Consider the following 8,079-nt stretch of genomic DNA (forward strand, 5'->3'; position numbering starts at 1 on the left):
AACTGGGCTGGATGCTGCCCTTGTCATACCCCTACCCTGACATATCTGAAATGTTACAAGTCAATTACTGAAAAGACTTATCAATCATTACTTCTTCAAGCAGGATGATTTAGAGGGAATTACACTAATAAAATGGCAGAATAGACAACCTTGCTGCAAGTGCTGACTAGGAATAACCTCCACAGACAAGGCTCCCAGGAGGGGCAATGGAATCCATGGCTGAATTTAAAACAGATTGAGCAAACAATGCATTTTTCATAGGCCAATGGGCCAGAGGGAAGTTAATGAGCAGCCTCACTAGTTTGTACTCCACATAAAAAAGATTACTACATGTGCAAGGGAAAGATTCTTTATTATGGATAATGCTGTCTTTACCCATGATGTTGTCATTATAGTTCCCAGGATCCTTGTTAACTAAGCTTAATTTACAGCTGGCTAATTAATGCTGTGTAACAGAACAGCATTGTATTTGGATGCAAGGAACAAGGACCCAGGGCACAATTCTCTGTCTTCACAGTGCAGAGAAGTTGCAGCAGCACCACTTCTGCTCTGATTTGCTCTTGGGAGGGATACCCCAACAAACACTTCCAAAACCGGAGTGGAAGGAAAACCTGGCAGCACAGGATCAGTGTTCTGGAACAATGGGATGGGCTGTTGAGTACCTCCGTGGGTTTCTGGAGAAGTGCCGAGCCTGGAGAGAAAGACTCAGAGCAGGAGGAAAGGGCTGGACCCTCGGCATGGCGTTGCTCAGCAGTGCCTCACTTGGGGTATTTGACAAACTGACACTCTGCACACTGAGTGTCGGACTCAGCTTGTCAAATACACGCAGTGCCACACTGCAGCTCCCGGGGTCACAGTGTCCTCGATGGATGCCAACCTGGGCGCACAGAGGGAAAAGAAGCACAGCAGCTATTGTTAACTTCAGAGGCTTTTTCCAGTTAGCAAAATCCTCCCATATTTCTCCCTCCTGCACTTTTTTGCGTGAGAGAGAACCATACCAGCAGACACTGCCTTCTGCTGAGGAAAACATCCTCTATATTAATTCAAAAGTCAGAAAAAGAAGTACAGCCCTGCCCCTGGGCATGCACACAGGGGCTCATCACTAACTCTGTTGGAGGCTCTTCCATTTACAGAATAGTGTAAAGATTATGATGCTGAAAGAAAACCAAGCTCCACACAGGGAAACAATGAACTTCTTCAGAAGTGAAGTGAAACTTTCTCTTCCGTTGACAAACTAACCTCCTTCTGCTTCATTCCTAGCAAACAGAAAAAGCCTTTCCTGCAGTAAGTGGAGCTTTCCACCTCCAAACATTGGCATAATCCACCCTTTAAGGGTGGCCATCATATTCACACACATACACACATGCACAAATACGAAAGATACTATTATTCCCTTGTTCTTTTAACAGGAGTGTGCAGGAAATGCAGAAATGCACGTAAAGAAAACTGAATAACAAAACATACACAGGAGAAAATGTTGCACAGTATTACTCTGTTCTGTGTCCTTCCTAGATGTTGATTGTTTAGAAATTCAGTCTAAAAACAGATTTGGAATTCTTATACTGTACAATTCTCCCATAAGAATCCATACTGGCTGCTAAGTCACACACCCGTTCTGCACAAAACTGTTTATGTCCTTCAGACTCTTTGTGGCTGAGTTTTTAGCATGGTGTTTTAGCTTCCTTACCAGTCCATGGATTTTAATTTCACATGACCAGCATCACCAGTTTGTGAGAAAGTAGTCATGCTGTTTTCAGTATCAAAATAAAAACTGAAATGTTTTTAATTATATTTTTTAAGGTAGACCATTAAAGACACTAAAGTAGAATTAGATGAAGTATATTAACAATATCATACAGTGGACAATTCATCAACCATTTCTACCTCTAACTTCCGTGACTCTATCTTACACAGATGATCACAGATTCCATCTAATATCACATACAGAAACAATCCTGGAAAGGAAAAGTTTTTTTCACGTGAAAGCATAACAAATACATGTTCTCCAACCCAGAATAGAGTGGAGTAAGATTTTAGAGCAGCGTAACAGCTACAGCTTTAAAGGTAAAATCTGTTTCTCAACTGAGTCACTGCTCAGGCTTTGCAATTCTGACATTCCCTGTCCCCACCCTTGCCTTGGGTGCAATGTAGATAGTGACCAGCTCTGTGTCCTGGCTCCTCATTCCAAATGCAGTTCAGTCATGGCAGATAAAACTATGTGGCAATGGATAAAAGCAGCATGTGCATTTCATGAAGGTAAGAAAACAGCATTAATAAGCTGATTTAAGATCAGCCTACTGGAGTACATGTGAACCTGTGATCCCCCAAAGGACTCTAAGCCATACTAAAATGTAGGGAAGCCATTAGAGAAAGACTAATCAGGCTCTTCCACAGGTATCATTGACCAGATTGCCTTTAGCTTCAGTGCTGATATCTAACAGGGGCAGATTTGGCCTTGGAGGGGGAAGAAGAAAACAAGGCAGCACTGCTTCTGCAATTGAAGCTTAAAATAATCCCCTGTTGTGGGTTTCTGAGGGGAAAAACAGCCACTTAAAATGTTGCTGTCAGGGACAGATAAGGGGTGGGGACACAATGGAGATAATTCTATCAGCAGATGGGAATGGAACTTGCAACTCTACCCGTAGAGATCATATCTGATATGGATGGATTTGTCATTGTCAGAGCTTCTGGTTTCAAGCTAAAGTGGGTATTTCCAAGTAAAAGCTAAAAGCTCAGTGGTACAAAACTGAGAAATCTACTGCATATTCTGAAGGCAAAACAGAAAGAATTTTTCTTCCTGCATTCTTTAGTCAGTCCCTTATCAAATTCACAAAAAGTCCCCTCCAGGCTGCACATCATCACTCAGGTATTTTTACAGGGCTGCCAGACTGTTCTGCAACTTGTAATGAAAATAAATGAAAAGTAAGATTATTGGATAGATTCAACTCTAAACCTAATAACAGCGTGCATGGAAGTGTGCCTGTGTGGTTTTCACATGCTGAGTAACAGAGCCCTAGGATGCAGGCTGTAGCCATTTCAAGGCATGCATTTATTATGCAGGATTTGAACTGGAATCAAGGCCATCTCTGTTGGTCACTCGGTGAAACACAAATCACAGCCTAAACTGAAAGCCAGAGACCCCACAGATCTGTGGCAGCAGGATCTGCTGAACCCCTGGCCAGCTGAAACCTTGGGGTTGTGCTTCTCTTAGGAGCTGGAAGCCTTTGTCATAACAGAGACAAACAAGGCTTTGCTCATGGCAGGCTTCCACTGGATGTTGTCCTGCTCCATATACGACCTTCCTATGCCCTCAGCCCTGCAGTGAACACTGCAAGGAGCTTTGCCAAACATTTGCTGGATCACTACAAAGCCCCCAGGAAGGACCTGATAATTCTTCCCTTACCTTCAGGTCACCAGCCTCACATGCTCCCACAGCCCCTGCACTCCCCCGAGCCCTGCAGCCCCCATTCCTGCACACTGGACTCTGTCCCCATGGCTGCTCGTGCCCCAGACACCCAAAGAGGGGAAGAGGGTAAGTGCGGTAAACTTTGACCTACTCTACTGAAACCACGGGGACAATGAGAAATGGAGCTGAAGACCACACTTGCACAGCTGGGACAAGGTCTCTCCCTGGTTACACCCTCCTCCATCCCACACCCTACCCTGTTCATTGTGAGCTGCCTCATCTATGACTAATTTAGATCGAAATCTCCCACTGCCAGCAGCTCACAGGCAGCCTGTGTGTGTCTGTGAGCTGAGGGAGCATGCACACATGTACCCTGCTGCGGAGCAGGGCTACACATCACTGCTAATCATAATTCACCTTCATCAAGGAGCTGTGGTCCAGAGCGCAGTGCTCCCTGGCCGGGACCAGTGGTATTCAATCCCTGAGCCTGCCCTCTCCAAGGAAACCCAGCCAAATGCTACCTCATCCCTGAAAGGAGGCACCAAAAAGCCCTCCGGCTTAGGCAGACACAGCCCCAGCACTGAAGGGAGGCAGCCCAAACTCAAGCAGGATTAACATCCCCCCAAAGCTCGAGGTGTAACATGGGGTGAGAGGACAGCTTTCTTCATTGCCAGGAACATGGACACCCCGCACCTTCCAGTGTCCCAACAATCACGGGCCTTTGGGACCTCCTGAGGGAGAAACAGGAGATGAACCCCAAAGGACACATCCTCCCCTGTCCCCAGCCACCCCTTCCACGGGCAGGACGGGGACCTGGCACCTACCATAGCTGGGCCATCCCGGCCGCGGGGCTGCAGCGGGGGTCGTGCCGGAGCGCGGTGGGGGCACAGCCCGGGCACACAGCTCGGTTTTGAAGGGGCTGCTCCTCCTTCAAGAGGAAGCTGCGAATGGGGAAGATAAGGCTGAGGTTAGATAACAGGAAATGTCTGGATGCGAGTGACAACACATCCAGGTTGTGAAAGCAGCTCTCCCCATCCCGCCGCGGAGCACGGGGCTCACGAGCGGGCTGAGGGCGGGCAGCTCGGCCTTTGCCCGCTGCGGCCACGACGCCGCTGTGGGCCGGGCACACACAGGGCATGGGGCCGGGCACACACAGGGCATGGGGCCGGGCACACACAGATCCTGGAGCCGGGCACACGGGGAATGGGGCCGGGCACACGGGGCATGGGGCCGACACAGAGCCTGGGGCCGGGCACACACAGGGCATGGGGCCGGGCACACACAGGGCATGGGGCCGGGCACACAGAGCCTGGGGCCGGGCACACACACCCTGGGGCCGGGCACACACACCCTGGGGCCGGGCACACACAGATCCTGGGGCCGGGCACACAGAACCTGGGGCCGGGCACACAGAGCCTGGGGCCGGGCACACACAGGGCATGGGGCCGGGCACACGGGGCCTGGGGCCGGGCACGCACACCCTGGGGCCGGGCACACACACCCTGGGGCCGGGCACACACAGGGCATGGGGCCGGGCACACACAGGGCATGGGGCCGGGCACACAGAGCCTGGGGCCGGGCACACACACCCTGGGGCCGGGCACACACAGATCCTGGGGCCGGGCACACAGAACCTGGGGCCGGGCACACAGAGCCTGGGGCCGGGCACACACAGGGCATGGGGCCGGGCACACGGGGCCTGGGGCCGGGCACGCACACCCTGGGGCCGGGCACACACACCCTGGGGCCGGGCACACACAGGGCATGGGGCCGGGCACACACAGGGCATGGGGCCGGGCACACAGAGCCTGGGGCCGGGCACACACACCCTGGGGCCGGGCACACACAGGGCATGGGGCCGGGCACACACAGAGCCTGGGGCCGGGCACACACACCCTGGGGCCGGGCACACACAGGGCATGGGGCCGGGCACACACAGGGCATGGGGCCGGGCACACACACCCTGGGGCCGGGCACACACACCCTGGGGCCGGGCACACACAGATCCTGGGGCCGGGCACACAGAACCTGGGGCCGGGCACACAGAGCCTGGGGCCGGGCACACACAGGGCATGGGGCCGGGCACACGGGGCCTGGGGCCGGGCACGCACACCCTGGGGCCGGGCACACACACCCTGGGGCCGGGCACACACAGGGCATGGGGCCGGGCACACACAGGGCATGGGGCCGGGCACACAGAGCCTGGGGCCGGGTACACACACCCTGGGGCCGGGCACACACAGGGCATGGGGCCGGGCACACACACCCTGGGGCCGGGCACACGGGGCATGGGGCCGACCCAGCCACCGGCAGCACGGGAGAGGGCACCAGGGGAGCTGTGAGCAGCCGCTTCGACTGTCCCAAGCCCGGCCGCCTCAGGCCATCCGACAGCGGTCAGGCTCCGCTGCCCTGGCTGCTGAGGAGCCATACAGAGAGCTGTGAAGGCACAAACAGTCAGAAGGGCTCTGGTTTGGGAATCAGGCTCATGCCCAGGCTGTGCACAAGAGGGGTGAATCTCCTACCCTGAGACGACTCTGAGTAGGTGCAGGTGCAAGGTGCAGGGAAGCAGAGTTCTGTTCTCAGGGGTGGGCTGACGCTTCAGCCATTGCAGGAGGTTTTGTTCCAAAAGCTGCCCCGGAAGTCTCACCTTGCTTTTGAATTCATGGCCATGCCTCGGTTTTTCTGTTCCCTCACATGAGCAGATGTGTTTTGCTTTCCCACTTGCAGCACCCAGTTAAGGAGCTGGCCCTGCTTCTGTGTCCCTGCCAGTCCTTCCACATGCCCTCTGATCTCCACAGAGGTCACTGTCCCTATCTCTGGAGCATCCACAATGCCTGCACAGAAAAGTAAACACCAGTGTTTCGTTTTGAGCTGTAACCAGAGCAAGTCCCACAGTTTCTCCTCTCCTGTCCCCTCCCAGTACCACCCTCAGTATGGGGCAGTCTCAGGTGGCACCCAGCATCAGTGCTGTTTTCATCCAGCCTGGCCAGAACCCCAGCTGGCCAAGCACAGCTGTGGGGACAGGGACCAGCAAGCTGCATTTGCCCAGGCCCAGCAGCACAGCCGGCCATGCAAAATTCATTCAAGCAAACCCAGGAATTTTAGAGATTCCTCATCTTTCTAGGTCAGTATAGTACACTGTATATTTATATTTTGCAAGGCCAGGATTCATTAAAAATATGTTGCTGTGTGTCTGCACTATCCCAAACATGTTTGCCAGCAGCTAGTCCTAACAGTGTGATGGACACTTGAGGGACATCCCTCTCGTAAGGATTGGTTTTCCCATTCCCAGCATTCAGGTGCAGCCCTTCCTTTCCAGTTTTACCTCCCCACTGCTGTCTGGCTCTTCAACCAAACCCCAGAGACACCCTCCAGTGCTGGTGGCAGGAGCCTGCCCTAGTCCAGCAGCTTTCAGTTACATTATCAGCATGCCAGGACTGCAACCACAGACGTTATGTTTCTCCAGCTCTGACCAAACCCCTAATCTGGACAGCACTTACTTATGCCTCCAAGTGACTGAGCCCTCTGGGGCCATCCACAAGGTACTCCTGAGGCTGTGTGCAGACAGAGTAAGACCAGCCATCCTGCTAACAGTCAAACCCATTCCCTGTGCTCAAGGAAGAGTTAGAAAATGAGGAATACAGCTACTGTCCAGTTCCTCTTTCATTTGCCTGTGTTTTAAAATATACAGTAAAAGAGAAATGGACAGGTCTGGGTGGTTTTGTTCTGTGTTTACTTTGGTTTTAATGCGGGAAAGAAGTATGTCTGTTCATGTAGTCTGCATAGTTGTTTTTTTTTCATGTAAAACCAGCATGATCTTCAGCCCATGAAGGGTTTCTAGCCAACATGACAGCAGAAACCTGCAACTCATCAGCTGGGGCAGTGGGAGATCAAGCATCCTCTCCTAGCCAGGACACTCTGCTTTGCCTGCACCTGACCCCAGCCCAGTCCTGTGGGTCCACAGTAATGTCCAAGGTGAAAGGCTCTCAGAGAAGCTGGTTTCCTCTACACTTTGTAGATGTCACCACACTGCCATACTCTGTGCAACAACCTTGAAATCACACTCAGCATTTCCCAATGGAGTGTTTTCAGTGCACACAGCCCTGTAGCTTGCTCTGAGAAGAGGAAGAAAGGAGGTAGAGAAGCATCACAGACTGCCATCAAATAATGTTTCAGGGGTTTCTGCATACTGGTCCCCAAATTATTTTTTTAAAATCTCTTGAAAATAGGTGCATCCATTTGATTAGCATGCAGCAAATTCTCTCACACTGCAGTCTCAAATTCTTGTACTTTTTCCCTGCCATAAAGTAGGACATGAAGGATTAGCAGGTTTATACATGGAAAATGTCCATTTAATACTGATGCTGCTCTGTGCAGATCAATCCACGCAGACATGAAACAAAAAAGAACATGGAACTCTTGGAGTAAGTCCAGAGCAGATCCACAAAGCTGATAAGAGGACTGGAGCACCTCCCCAACAAAGAAAGAGAAAAGAGCTGAGGCTGTTCAGCCTGGAGAAGAGAAGGGTGTGTAGAGACCTTGTAGCAAATTCAGCATTTGAAGGGCCTAAAGATACTGGAAGCTGGAGAGGGACTCTTCATCACGAACTGTAGTGACAGGACAAGGAGTAATGGGTGCAGATAGAAAGGGAGGAAATTTTGGTTGGATATTAG

The 8,079-nt window shown here is 51.9% G+C and overlaps 1 long non-coding RNA gene across 1 annotated transcript; it reads right to left on the reverse strand.

Annotated features, from left to right (window-relative positions):
* Positions 1-333: 333 nt before the first annotated feature.
* Positions 334-4,339, reverse strand: LOC136373825 (uncharacterized). Its single transcript, XR_010745745.1, has 2 exons — positions 4,231-4,339; positions 334-877 (listed from the first exon to the last, which is right to left on the reverse strand). It is a non-coding gene; the product is annotated as an uncharacterized lncRNA (long non-coding RNA).
* Between the last annotated feature and the right edge of the window lie 3,740 nt (positions 4,340-8,079).

Source organism: Sylvia atricapilla, chromosome Z (genome assembly GCF_009819655.1).
Source record: "Sylvia atricapilla isolate bSylAtr1 chromosome Z, bSylAtr1.pri, whole genome shotgun sequence".
Lineage (NCBI taxonomy): Eukaryota > Metazoa > Chordata > Aves > Passeriformes > Sylviidae > Sylvia > Sylvia atricapilla.